This window comes from Sabethes cyaneus, chromosome 2 (genome assembly GCF_943734655.1).
Source record: "Sabethes cyaneus chromosome 2, idSabCyanKW18_F2, whole genome shotgun sequence".
Lineage (NCBI taxonomy): Eukaryota > Metazoa > Arthropoda > Insecta > Diptera > Culicidae > Sabethes > Sabethes cyaneus.
This window is the reverse complement of record NC_071354.1, coordinates 1450668-1466648: the sequence shown is the minus strand read 5'-3', so window position 1 is coordinate 1466648 and position 15981 is coordinate 1450668.

Below are 15981 nucleotides of genomic sequence, written 5' to 3'. Positions count from 1 at the left end.
TGCCACGTACCAGGCAAGGGACATGATACTTTTGCCAGCAGCCACCAAACCTAGAACAGCGGAATGCAGGGTCTCACACTTTTTGTTGACCCGTTTTCGATGAATTAAATTGATGTTCACGCTCCGAGTCACGTGATTGTTACGCTAATTTGATGTGAACAATGTAAATTATTGCAGACTTCCTTTCTATATTTTACTGTCCATGTGTTTGGGTGCTTATACAATTGTTTCATAAAACAAGCTTGACAAACTGGGAGCAACTTCTGTACATGGCTCGCCTCTTACCTAACAAACCGTAAAATGGCAATTAGGTGCATGTTCATCTGACTGATTCTGAAATGGTTCAGAAGTACCTCAAGGTAGCACTCTACGACCTTTATTGTTTACGTTGTTATCCTTTGTACCCAAATGGACTTCCTGCAACTGCACGAGCTGCTCAACATGCTTGCGGAGTGGTGCGATTGTAACTATATGACGATTAGCATCCCCAAATGCTTATTCATTAGTTTCTTAGTGTCTCCCGCAAAAAGCAAATATTGATACATGACTACTACATCTGCGACCAGCATCTAAATCATAGTAATGTTGTAACTGATCTCGTCGTCGTGCTAGATCCACAATTTAATTTTTGGTCTAGGCGGATTGAGAACAGCCAAAAGCGCTTCGTCCGAAGTGTACGCCACACATTACCGTGGAGAAATCCATGACAATTTTCCACCTTATGAGGGCCTTTGCCTGTTGACCGATGTCATTACGCTAGAACGACGACGGAATAACATCATAGCCACGACGGCGTATAAAACTCTACCAGGAGTGTATGTCCTGTCCAGCTATACCAACTATCCCGGACGAACCACAAAGATTCTCACAGAGTCTCTGGAATTCCTCGCTTAGGAATCATGTGGAGGAATTCTGTAGAGGATTCGTACAGAATGCCTTGCCTACAGAACCAGGATTCTTGTACAGGAAGCCAACTTTTGAATCCTCGGGATAACTATAACTCGGTAAAGGTATAGGAATCCTCGAGATTCTACAAGCTGAAATCCTGGTGTGTTAGTAAGGGAAACGTGCCCAGACCTCAATGATACCAAACAGCATCTGCAAGCAGGAACACGGCGTACCAATTATGGTCTGCATGAACCAGTCCGGCATATGGCTGTTATTTACAATAGTCGACATGATTTTAATTTTTGTTAGTTTATGTAATTTATGCTGTCATTCTATACTAGCTGCAACCCGCGTACGTCGCCACGCGTCTGATTGAGAGTGAATCGGAGGTACGCTATGTAACTCAATGAGATGCAACTACGTCACTTTTGCTCGTCTTGAATGCAAGCTGGTATAATTGGTTCGAGTCTTTGCTTAATGTAGTCGATTCTTACCACAAAAATATGGCACCCTATCAGGGGCCTGATTTTTTTTACAGACAAGGCACTTATATTATTCTGTATTTTGTAATTATTTGATATTTTGTAATTTGTGCTGTTAAAAGATGCTGGATTTTTATGCCGCTGTGAGGACGAATAGTTTATTCTACTCAAAGTTGCTTTTCCCAGCCACAATATTTCATTCAGACCATTGTGGTCGGTTGGAATAATGACAAATAAATAATAATCGAAGGCACATATATGTACATTATTTGTATTTTGAATACGGCATTTCTAAAACTACGAACTAGTGCAATTAAAGTTTCGATTATTAAGACATTTCAATTTAGAAAAATAACATTAAAATTGTTTGGTATATCAAAATTAAAAACCAGCAGGAAATTTGAAACTTGTTTTAAATAGTTTACATAGTTTACAAATGGGGTATTTTTAGTTTTTAAATGGGGTATGGGGTATTTCGAAAAAGGCAGACAATTTAAATAATAATCACAATTGAAGTAGGGTACGGGAGGGTATTTCCAGCGCGCTACTAAATTCGGCATACATTACTTTTTTTTGCTGCGCTTTCTCAAATAAAAACCACCGCTTTTTGCCGCTATATAACAATACTGAACCGAATGTAGCACTCGCAAGCTTTAATGTGTTATAACTATTTTCATAGAAATGTAAGTAATTTGCTAAATTTTATTCAATAAACATCAAAACCACTGTTTTTCCACTGGCACGTAATCAGGCTGAAAAAACCAGCAGCAATCGCTTACGCGTATCCGCTCTTGATGATGGTTTGGAAAACACACAATTATGACTACGTTTACTTATTCTAGCAACTAAACAGCTGTGAATATGATGTCACAGAACAATTCTATTGCTTTTCATCACGGAAGAACACAAAAATTCCCCTCTGATATGAAAATATAAATCAATTTTCATTCACTCATTCACTTCATTCACTAGCCATTTGCAGCATTTTGTTTTTAATTTCAGCATATGGTGCTTTATTTACCCTACTACCTATGTGTGACCCAGTTGCGCCTGAAACTCTTATATCGTGTTGACATAGCTAGTATTTGAGTGACAACCACTTGCTTCTGGTGCTAGTGTATATGAACGATTCAATGATACACTAGCGCCAGCAGCAAGCTGTTGTTACTGCAAAACTAGTTATCTTCAATGAGCCGGTATCTAGGCAATACCGACACGCTATCCATCGGTCTCTCTTTCGATCTGTTTTTGAAAAGCATCTAATCCCTGTACAAGCTATTTCGGCCGGTCGGATTTGAATAACACAGACACCACTATAGAAAATGGGCCCAATTTAGCCGCAGCGACCTAATCATTTATCGCGACTATAACTCAAATTCAGTAGCGTTTCATTAAGACCAAAATACACGCCGATATTCAGTAAATATTATTCTATCAACTGGTATAAAAATCTTGTCTCGAATGAATATAGTTTCATCGTAATTCCTGAATATTGTTTAAGTTACCGCTTAATGGGCTGAAAATACCCTCCCGTACCCTAATAAGTGTTGGGTTTAGCCCGCGATTATATTTCTTGATCATTATTTACAATTTTAATATTAATTAATTTTTAATTAATTTATTTATTTCTTCTAGGGAAAGAAAGCCCGTTGGAGTGAAGCTTCTTTTAAGCCTTTTCTCCAATAGGCACAAAACCTTCAATCTTTTCATAATACATGTACTTCCTGTGAGCGTAATTGCTCTTTTAAGGAAGTGCGGTAAACTAAGAACTATCACAATTCATTATTTATAATATTATATGAAATAATATTTTTGATCTTTTCGCGTTATAAATCTGCATCTACGAAATTCGGCATTATAAATTGAAAAATAACCATCGGTCCACTTTTTCTAAACATTCGATTCAGACCATTTGTTTCAACTGTAGGTGCTTTGTTGTTAAAGAGTAATAATTTCCCATTTGGACCTTTTTACTTAAAAGAGTTTCCAAAACAATATTTTTAATTCAACCGTCGTAGCAGAATTACTGAACTCAAGAAGAATTATGATAGTATCCAGATAAAGTGATCACGTCATGGACAAGTGATAAAGTCGTTTGCCATACTTAATTCTCTAAACCCGGAGCCCTGTTATAATTGCAATTAATTTGATTTTTTTCTTTGTTTGATAAAGTTTGTCCATTTTGTATCAAAACATTTTTTGATTGTTTTGAAAAAAAAAAAAATTAATGTCAAAATACAATTTGATACTGATGAACTTTAATAAAAAGAAACGAAAAATAGAATATGTTGATGAAGGGTTAATAAAATGCGGAATGGAATTTTCAGAAAGTATTCAAACATTATGTTGATTGCTACCGACAGCTATGGTCACTTGATTATTCAATACACTCAAGTACTTTTTTTACACGGTTTGTATTTTCGATTATTAGGAACAGGGCAACTTAGGGACCATTCATTTATATCTCAATACATTTGGGAGAGGCCCGACATTCGTCACGTAGTTTTCAAATGGTCCCAAAGTTGTGCCGTTCTTGAGTAATCGAAAAAAACAAACCGTGTAAAAAAAGACTTGAGTGTAATCGCCTTTTAATTGATGCGAGCGGTCACAATTTTCAATTCCAAAACAATTAGTTTCTCCGAAGCATACGGTGAACAACCATTACACAAACCCTGTGCAGGATGGTGGGAAATATATTGTCTGGAACCCATCTGCACACTCCAAGCTAGCAACCGGTTGCTAACAGAACGACTCGATGAACTTGTATCGCACTTCCGTCACGGCAAATTAAATACGTCTCAGTAAGGAACATACCAGAAGAAACGTAAGTCGAATACGTCGATTTAATTCGTTGCTTTTTACTTGGGGGTGAGATTTTGCCACCACCAACTGGTTTAGAATTCACACCAACTTATGAAGGTGACATTTATTGTTTAGAAATAAATTAGAGTTCGGTCGTTGCATGTGCCGTGCAAGAAAACAAGGGCTATTGTTATCCTTGCTGCACGGTGCAATTAATGTGGCTGTTTCAAATTGTCGGTGGGTGTTGATGTAAATTTAATTACTCCGACAAAATCCAATTAGTTGGTGTCTGTTCGGTTCGGTTGAAAGTGGGAGCACCTGACTCTAATTTGATTTTGATTGTTTAAGCTCTGAGAACTTCTGGATTTGCAATTAACTGTACGTTGATTTCCATTTTCGACACTATAGGATTATATTTAGTTTACATGCATAAACCGGGTGTTTTTATGACAAAAAGGATTCTATACTCCAACTGCTATTACGGTCATCCTAGTTATCAATAGTGACAAAATCCTCATTTTGTAGAATTTTCAGCACAATTATTAGATTTACTGCGTTTGCCGAAACTAGTAAGTCCTCATTTGCACTGGATGGTATTGTTTTAAGCAATGATTCATTCCAAAACTGAACACCAACTTGCGGCAATATCGGAGAAATTGATTGTAAATAAATTAATCAAATTCGCTAATTCATGGTAAACAAAAATATTTTCCAGCTGAATGAGCAAGTGAAATTCCCAGCTGTGACATTCCAGTTGATTTGCATGAAGCTATCCTATTATACAGCTACTTTTCCATGTCTGACAATGTGCGACTCAGGGAAAAAATTGAATGCTTTTGCATAAAAGCACCAGCCCTCACAGATTTTTTTCTAATTGATTATTGATGAATATTTTTATTAAAATGAGTGCCAATGTGGTGATAATGGAGGCCAGTCAGTAAGTATGGAAAGCGACAAAAAGCGGAAACCATATTGCCGATGGCCGCGGCACCAACAAATTTTTAATTAAATTTTAAAATGGCACTTTTTCTACTAATCAATGTCAGACCAAATAGGGACAACAAAGCATCAAATACCATCTGCGAGGAGGTCTCTTGATTGTGTGGAGCTAGAGTAGCGCAGGGTAAAATCTGTTGCAAAATGGTTATCAACTTCAAAGTATGTAATGATCGATGAAACTAGAAATAAATATTTATAATTGAGTATAAAAAATTGGCAGCATGTGTTTGAATATTTATAACCTTGATTCACCTACGATTGGTGCGAAACGAGTGGTAAAATCGCAACACAGTCGTTAGGTCTAGTGTAAAGAGTCCCAACCATTTACTCGCTGAAGCCTCCGGGGGCACCACTTGCTTTACTTCGGTTGCAGGAATATGTTTCTGAAAACCAAAGCATAAGAAAGAGGAAAATGGAAAACCAATTTTCCATATTGTCACCCCAGCTGTCGATATCTGGCTTGGTCTGGTTCGTCATCGTTCATCAAATTGTCCATCTCATTGTCATGGTCCAGGGTCAAATGGTTTATTTCCCTATTAGGGACGTATTTCTGTTTCTGAAGTGTGGATTTGAACTGATCCGATTTTTTCTGGTTCCCTATATCCATCAAGCGGGAGCGTGAGAACATTGATCATTCACCAGAACTCGGATCTTGCTTCTGATGCCTATGGTAAATTCAAATTGGTCGTTATAGAAGCAGTTCACAACAACCAGTATAAATCACTTTTATTTTCTGCATGTATAGTTTTTGTGCCTGGTTTTCATGTTGTTTATTGTTTGATTACTATCGCCATACTTGCCTGCATTAAAACCACAATATTAAATTATGAAGCACGTTCACTAATTTGGCATTTAAAAAAATAAAAACTGAAAGCTGACATGATATACAGATAATTCTAAATATGAATTAATATTCTCATGCTAACTATGGAAAAATAATGCCATAAATATACGAAACCGCAAACGGTGGCGGTGCATGTGCAATTGCAGCTAAATTTTAACGAGGTTGGAAATATTCCAATTAGCACAAAATAAACAATTTCGAAAGATTTAATGGCTCACCTAGAAATATCATATCAAATGAAACTAGCCAGCAACAGTTGAATGTCAAATATTAAATGTCTACGTCGCCGGAAACAAATCAGGATTGCATGACTGCAGCATCTCGACACCTCGACGTTGCATGCTTCTGCATCGTCCTATGCCAATGGCACTAAATGAAGTTATAAATTCTCATTAGCCATTCAGTTCTTTGCTGCCAGTGTTCTGCTGTGTTCATCCTCGGTCGACAATGGCTAGCTCGTTGTTTACAGTTGTAAGCTGTTCCCTTCTTCCGAGCTCGGCACCTTTTAAATCAGTTATGAGGTGCCAGCAGCGCTCTATAAGGAAGGAGCGCGTGGGTTAGCAACCTTTTGTTGCGCTCGAATAAAATAGCGTTTTAAATCAAATCAGCCATCTGAACGGTCTAGTCTAGAGCGCATTCCAGCGGAGAATTGGACAATTATTTATTCCCAGAACAGTTCTATAAATTCGCAAAATAATAACGCGGCTAAACCGAAAAGCAAACGAATTTGAATGCAAGCGTGCTAACGTTCAACGTTCATCGAGAAAAAGTAGGAGGATCAGGTCGTCGATAAATTTTACTTCACCGGGCGCTGTGGCAGGCCCACGAGAGTAGCATCAAGCTGGCTGTCTCTAGTCCTAGTCCGGCATCATCGGAACGGATCGCATAGCGCAAATCCTTCTCCAAACCGTTGACAATCGATAGGGTGTCTCTATCTTTGGATTACATTTTACAATTGCTGCACGAGATAGGAGCCAGACATTTCTATCACTTATCTTCATTAAAAGTAAGTCGTTAATTAAATTTTTGCCCGATCAATCGGATCTACGTGGATATAATGCATGTAAGACACCCTTTCGTCACATAGCGAACGGTTCACGTTTGCGATTATTGCCGTTTTCGGTGCCAACTCAGTCTGCACCAGACTAATCCATCTCAACGCGGTTCATAAGCTTTCAGCATTATTACCTGAAACAATAAGGTGAACGGCTGCAGCTGCCAGATTAAGTCATAGCAATATAACACAAGCTGCACCGAGGATTACGGGTAAAAATCCTGCCTTCTTCGGCTGATCCAAGGTTTGAGCCAGGGGAGATTTGTGCGACATTTGGTGCAGCGCGGCTCATTTGCATATAGAAATCGGAACATTTGTTGATTCTCACTCCGGCGGTGTGCATCGAAACAGCCCTGCAGTCGATAGCGATGACGATGTCAGCCGAATCAGACCGACCGGTCGGTTAAAATATTTATCTTTATTGCGAAATGTTTTAATTCGTACCATGATTATTATGTTTTCATTTCCATCCCCAACACGAATAGCTGTAAATGTCTCCATTATTCATTTGCGATTGAGCAGATCTTGATTCTGTGCGATTTGTGCGATGAAAAGCAACGTTTGATGCCAAAGGTTGTAGGATTATATAAACCTTCAATTTTATCATTTGTAAAGGTTGGTTTCAAGCAACAAAAGCACTGGTTTGATATATGTGTTAAACTTAATGAGACTACACTATAAAAATGAAACAAACAACGAACAAAGAGCTTTATTGCTGCAGTGTTGCTTTTATTAAAAGAAATAAAGGTAGATATCACTAGAACCAAAGATATTACTTCTATTATTCTTTCTAGCTTCAATGCTTTTCTAAACTTGCACCCCTCCTTGATGGCAGTTGAAAAGAAAATCATAAATCAGCAAGTGCTGATTATTGATCATCGCAGCTCATTATAATACGTCAGACCTAACCATTGCAAAAGTACTCGCAATACCGACATGTACATGTAAATGAGTCACTTATCAAAATTATAGTGTTGCATTGGTTTAAGCTTTAAATTGTGCATACATACTTGCCGTTTCACAGAAAAAGTGGTTTCTAACTAAGTCAGCGTTAGCAGCGTTTTTCTTTGTAATAAGCTAATGAGTCGTTAATTTCTGTACTACTTTCTTTTGCAAGTGTTTAATTTTCATTAACATTTTTTGAAACAGTGGTTCTACAATTGATTAAGGGACGGTAGAGGAAAGCAATGAACAATTTTTTGAACGGTGGGGAAAGAGTGGAAAGGTGAGGGGGGGGGGGGGGAGGGGGGGTATTGGTAGCTACGCTTAACAAGTTGTCATTGTGACTCCTACCTTTTGTCCAATGGTGGAACGTGCATGGGTCGGATCAAGTTATAATCCGAGATTATAACCGGATTCGAACCCACAACACCCGCCAGGTCTTGTGGCTCGCTGGTACTTGTACCTTTGAACCATAGAGGCGCTTTCAAGGTCAATACTGAAAACACGAGGTTTAGTCTGTAATTTTCATACAAGTAAATATCATTAGCATTACAATTAAACAGTAGTGAAACTTGAAACATCTAATTTATGAGTTGCCTTATTTATACACTTACAAGCATACGTTTTTTGCGCTCGTTATATTTTCATCAATCTTTTTCCGAAATGCTTTCTCTTCGGATCTGGCAATGAGTATTATTTATTTATTTATTTATTTATTCAAAATAATAAGTAACGTGAGACTTCTGTCTCTTTTAACTGTTACATTTAAGTTTAGTTATAGTGCATCTCGATATTAATACTATTTAAATTAACTATTAAAATGCTCTTGACATTTCCTCATGAATACTAATTTTAAAATTTCAAAGGTAAGATCATTTGGTAATGAATTCCAAATCGACGTACATTAATGCTTCCTAAACGAGAAAACCACAAGCAATAAATTGAGGTAATATCAACCTTTTGAAGAGTCCTAGTTTAGTGTCGGTGATAATGAAATTAGTAGTGGCATACAACGTACGAAGGCTTGCATACACTTTTCCGCACTGTTTAAATATAAATTTATCGAAATTAAAGTTGGATTGAATGGTTATACCAAGACTCACACTATCGCCCACAAATTATATTAACAAGTTATTAAACTCTAATGCAGGTTTTAAACTACTATTAGATTGATTGTTATTTATAAACAGAGCATTAGTTCGAAAACAGACACTGAAGTAGCCTGCAAGTCGTAGGCGAAATACGTATCTGTCGCGAATAAATATAGATAGTAGAATTTAATTGGAATAGTTTTCTTTTTATTCAGTTTTCGTATTCTTCTTCTAAGACGCTCCAAAAACCTCAATTAGTTTTATTGGCATCAAACACGAGTTTGTTTCTATTTAACCACATATGTATTCTAACTATGTCTTCATTAATTTTTCTGGATATAATCGTGGCAGGATTATCCGGACAGTCGAACAGTTGAACGTCATCCGCAAAGATATGAATTTTGCACATTTTCAGCACTGCAGGAAGATCGTTTATATATAAAGAGAATAAAATTGGACCCAAAATCGAGCCATGGGGTACTCCCGATAATATGGGAAGAAAGCTAGCATAAGCACCACCATTTGAAACTGTCTGAGTTCGACCAGTTATGTACGATCGTACTAATTTTGTGCATGGTTTGAAAAATTAAAGTTTTAGGTAAGTTTATTGCACAAAATTTTGTGAGAAATCTGATCAAAGGCTTTTGAAAAACCAAGAGATATGAGAATAACTGGTCGTCCCTCATCTAAGATTAATTCTATGTCGTCAAAAACCTTTGCTCAGTCCATCGCTTGAATTGTTCGGTAGAATCAGTCAGTAACGGATCAGCTCTGTTCTTAATAGCGGCAAGAAATGTCATATAGCAAACGGATATCATCATTGGCCTCGTCGGTATCTCCTTCTTCGGCTAGGAAGTTAGCTCTCTTGTCCCGTCTACAAGCCTATTTAAGAGCCTTCTCCAGTTCGGTGTATCGTTGCCGGTCTAGTTCGCGCTCGCTCAATCCCAGCTTTCGCTTCTTTTCGCTCGTTGATCTTCCTCTAAGTTTCATCCGATATCCATTCCTTTAGTATTCCACCAAATTACAGCTCCTAAACTCGGGATTCAAGTGTTCGATAAACGTCCTTTCCACCTCAGATTTTCCCAATCGGCAAACGACGTAATGACACTGTCAAGTCTCAGCGATAGCGATAACAACGAAATGTGGTCAATTTGGTTTTCCGTTCAGCCGTCGCGGGAAATCTAAGTGACCTTATGTGCTGGTCTGTGGTGAAAGGGCGAACCACCAGCGACCACTGTTGATAAAATCATAGCAGCAAAAAATCATTGAGATTTCATGCGTACGGAATTTCAGCCATGATTATAAACGGCCAACTCACACATGAGTTTCTCTCGCTATTACCTGTGATTTTTCTATTGCTAGGCAATGCCTCTTCCACACCTAGCATTTCTGCAATAAATCAGAAATCGGAATAATAAATTTTTCTACTATAAAGTTTCAACTGCGAAAAAGGTCACATGTTCTCATGTATTCAGATGCCAAACATATTAGCGACATTTGCGTTTTTTCTTTCCGGGAATTGTCATCTTCTTAATTAGCAAAAGAAACTCCCAACAAGAAATAGATAAACATTTCATTAAAAGACCGTAAACGCACATAATTCTGCGCACCGCATATTTTCCTTAAAAATCATAGCATTCTCTAATGAATAGCTCTATGTACACATATTTTCCAAAAGCGTTAATTAAGATAAAAATTTGCAGGAATTTGAAAGTTTTGACTGAAATGTGGTGTGCGCAGAATTAGGCACCATTTTTTATTAACGAGTACGGAAATCTGCTCAGCACCTGGGAAGATACGGTGCTATCAGACACCTAAGAAGACAAATCAGGTAGTGTGGGGGGGGGGACGGGACACGAGGCATACAGACGTTAGGCATACGGACGCAAGGCATAGTACGCTAGGCATACAGACGTCAGGCATAATGGATATGAGGCATACTGGATGGAGGGCATATTTCCAAAAGGCATAATGGACGTGAGGCCGAATGTTCGCAAGGCCGAATGGACGAGAGGCCGAATAGACGTGAGGCCGAATGGACACGAGGCCGAATGGACACGAGGCCGAATGGACGCGAGGCCGAATAGACATTAGATCACCTGCACAACGATGAGGAATCGAAGTGGTTAGTCAGCTTACTAGCCAGATGCTGCAAACAGATGATTCAGGGCGAACCGGTTCGCTTTCCTCGGACTACTGACCCTAGTTAGTTTTTCCTAGTTCTCACATCGACGACAAAGCCGCTTTCTGTTTTTCAAGCTAAAAACACAGTTGTGTTCTGCTGGCACAGGGTGCGTCATCTGGCTTTGCATTTCATTTCGAAGTTTTATACAGCGTGATAGATCCAATTCAAATCTTTGTCTAACGCGAATTTCATTTTCTGTGATTTTTTGGTAACGGAGGTGTTACAGAAGGGCACTTGCCTAAATGTGACAGTAACCCGAATATACGACAATTTTCTCAATTGATCGCTAAAAACATTTGAGGCGTATTCGTTAATTCAATTAAATTGAGGTGACAAAAGTAAGCTCGGTTAAGCAAGTTATGAGTTATGCTTATCATAAGATATGAAACCTTTTTACCATGTTAGTATCACGTGTTTCCTAGAAGATTCAGGGCGAGCCGGCCGCAGGCAACGGCGAGTGTTCGCCGGTGACCCGCCGTCGGAAGCGCCGGCCACTGCGGGGGGGCAGCCCCCCTGCAGAAATCACATCTGTCTAGGTCTATTCGTTTTCCTAGGTCTACCGACCCCTGGTTAGTTTTCCCTAGTCCTCGCATCGATTTAACTTTTGGAAAATTTAAAGCGGCGAAGCCGCTTTTTGTGGCTATCACACTGAATAAGCGGTGATCTTTTGTTAAAGCATTTATAAATTAGGTTAGAGCGGGACTAGTTTTCAAATAAAGTTTACATAACAATTAATAACATCAGGTAAATCGCCATTGTTTTGTGTGTTGTGTGTTCTTTAGTATTCTTGGGATTCAATAAAACCGAAAGCAAAGCGTGGGTGCTACACTCCGTTTCAAAACTTAACCTTAACTTTTTTAACAACAGACTACACAACATCAGGTAAAAGTTAATAATTGCGTTTCTAAAAGTAACATTCACGAAATATATTTTTATAAAAAAAGTAACTTTTTGACTTAATGACGAAATATACGAAAAAATTTATTCTGCGACATTATAGATAACAAGTTTTCCTAGAGGATTGAAGGCGTAGTCGGGCTGCAAATATTTGATACTTTTAAAGGAATCATTTCAGTTTAGATAAGTAAGTATTCGATAAGATTATTACATCTAATTGTATCAATATGCAATTATATAACTCTGGCGAGGTCGCATGAGGTTATCATCCTTCGTTGGTGCATTCTCAACAGCTCCTCTTACCAGTATATTAACTCTATAAGGAACATCATTGGGATAATATAAAATTCGGCACGAAGGATCGGTAATGAGTGACCTGAGAATAATCCCGTCTTTAAGTAAAATGGTTTTGTTTCTTCAAAGATTCGCTCATCAAGCAAATTCTGCAACCTTGCGGTTACGAAGCCATTCGTTATGTTACATTCGGGCTAGTGGGTTTTGGGCTAATGTCGTGGAACTATTGCAGAGGGTACTTCTTACTTAACAAAAAGATAAAATTTGGATATTAGAACATTAAATCCAATACCGCTAAACACAAAAAAATCGAAAATGGAAAATAGTTAAAGTTATTATTTCACCACTGACGTGTTTTCCGTGTTTTAAACGACACTGTGTTTTACAAAGAAATCATTCTGTTCTTTTTAATAAACAAACGGTTGGCATATTACATTGAGCCAATCGGTAATTGGATCAATTTTGGATTAACGGAGCGGAGGATTAACCGCATGTCACGTCGTATGCTATATGTGTTGCTTTTGCTCTGCACATCTTTAGGCCAGGTGTCCATTCGGCCTCGCATCCATTCGGCCTCGCGTCTGTTCGGCCTTGCGTCTATTCGGCCTCGCGTCTATTCGGCCTCGTGTCTATTCGGCCTCGCGTCTATATGCCTTGTATCCGTATGCCTTATATCCATTATGCCTAGCGTACTATGCCTCGCGTCTGTATGCCTAACGTCCGTATGCCTAACGGGGTGTCATCAGTGTGGGGTTGTGTATCCCGACCCCTCTAATAAGGCGTGAGGATCCCGACCCACTAAAACCCTACTCGAGTCTCCAGCCTCAATTCTCCCTGGCACCATCTTATCGAGAGGGCTATTGTGCCCAACGCACTCTCTTAGATAATTTCTGAACTATGGAAGTTAGGCTATTTACAGCGACGATCAATTTACAATACGATCAATAGTTACTATATAAAACAACCATGCCCTTGGTGAATGACCAATTGGTTGAAACCACATTAAAAAAAAATAAAAAACCATGCCCTGACAGAATCTGTGTCAGGTGGCAGTTGACTTCACCGTGGCGCCTGTCGACCCACCCGGATACTTCCGGGATAAGTCAATGTGTCCAACGGCCTTTTGTGGAATTAGACCATGCCCGCTGCCATGTGATCATCGAAGCCGATCTTGTGGTACTCCGTATACCTCTAGTTCCACGTTGGTTGAGGCACTCTACGTCCTCGCTGATGATGATACCAATAGGCATCATACCCGCTAAGACGCTGATTGCGTCATGTCAACCTGTGCGATACGCACTCGCCACTCTCATGCACATGAGACGATAGGTACCTTCCAGCTTACCTAGATAGTTTTTAATTCCTAATGCCGATTACCACACCGGTATCGCCATACCTAAGTATGGACTGGACCATATTGGCTAATAGCCAAGCAAGCCTTCGCTTACTGCCATATACCGCAGAGCTATTAGACATCATACGAGACAATGCCGAAATAGCTGTGGAAGCCTTCTTGCAGACATAGTCGGCGAGGCTCCCGAACTTGAGTGTCATCGACCATGACTTCCAAGAGTTTTAAGGACCGCGTTGACGAAATAGTGCAGTCCCGATGCTGATCTTTGCTTATTGCATCGACTTGCAGTTGTTCACCACGATAACCTCCGTTTTATGGTGCGCTAGCTCCAGTTTCCTGGAGCGCATCCAATCTTCAACAATGGTTATAGAGCGGGAAGCCGTCAAGTCCACCTCTCTGATAGATTCACCGCAGGCTTCCAGCATAGCACACGATTCTGGTAATAATTTTTCAGAATCTTGTACAGCGGCGTCGGCACTTGGACGTTCCGAAGCGATTTGGCTGTGGAGTCCCAGCTAGCGCTATTCAACGCATTTCTCGCGTGACAACTGCGCAATAGCGGATTTGTTTGTTTGTTTATTTGTTTGAAAAAAAAATATCATCTAACAAAGTGGTTGTCTTAATGATAAAAACGAACAATACACAAACACAAAGAGCACAGCTATCTACGAAGCCGTGACTTAAACGCTGAAGTGGTAGTGTTGAAATCAAATAAGTCAGCAACTGCGTTGAAACTTGCCGACATATATCGGATAGGATCATGTTGTACGGACAACACTTGCACTTCGATGGGGTAAAAACAAAAGATTCCTGGGCCTCAACGGTCTTTCCGGTGCGTACAAGTTTAGCTGCTGCAGAATACTCGGCGCATCAATTTCACCGGACAGAACTTTCGCCACAAACACAGCTTGCGCTGTGGACGGATACCCGTCTTTTTACACTGGATTGCCACCTCGGCTGTCTTAATAACAGACAAGATGGAGTCCACCGTAGAGTTCGTAACCGTCGTTTCTTTACCGACCTCTGAACCGCCGTCACCCACGTTACTTCGGATGTTCGGCAGAGAGGCCGACCATCTTACGCTATGGTCTGAGATACTGGAACGTCGGCCGTGGGACAACTCGGCGGCCTGTGGCCAGAGCCTTGGCTCATGGTGTGGAAATAGGCCCTCGATGATCCGCTCCAGCATCTCTGGCGAACGCTCTGTGGGCGCCATCACGCCCTTGGTGTTTGCCATTACGACCCTGATGTATCGGGTTCGCATTGACACTAGCACATAACCTTTAAAGCAGGCTCGCTTGCTAGCTTTTATCTCACTCTTAAGCGCTGCGCGTGCAGCAATGAATCCTTGGGTGATATCCAACCTATCACCACAATTTCATATTACTCAAAAATAGTCGAGGCAAAAATTACACAAACATCGGTGAGGAACCGAAGTAGCACATCGTCTAAGAAGCAAGATGGTGTAAACGCTTTACAACTGATTCAAGGAGTGCTCGCGAGTGTTGTCGATGACTCGCCATCGGAAGTATCTGCTTTTTTCTAAAAGTCTACTGACCTCTTGTTAGCTTTTGCTAGCCCTCGCCTCAATCCTTATAATCTTTATAAAATATGAAACGGTGGAGCCACTTCCAGCTTTCTTTCTAATTAAAAAGCAGCGCTATTTTACATGAAAATTTATGTTTCACTCCTATGTCGGTTGGGCCTTGCGTTCATTTGGCCTAGCGTTCATTCGACCGAAAGTTCATTCCTCACGTCTATTATATCTTTAGGCAGTATCATTCATCATACCTCACGTCTATTATGCCCAGCATTTGTATGCCTTTTTATTAACTGTCTTTTTTAGCCTAACTAATTCAATATATTTATCGCAACCATACTCACTACCTAGTTAAACATGGTGTCGGGAAAAAACTGTACCGATTACTATACTAGCTACTATTATACTGAAAGTGCATATGAAATGCTAGCCCTTCACTCCCATTTAATCTTAAATTATTTGCTGTCATTTCCTATAGTTTTTAACATAACAAAATTGATTTCATTTTAGCTTCGATTCTGAAATGTATCCTCTGTTGTTAATGCAGGTAATTGAAATACTAACTATTTCTGCACATCAAATAGATTCGTTTTAGCAATAGAATTGTCA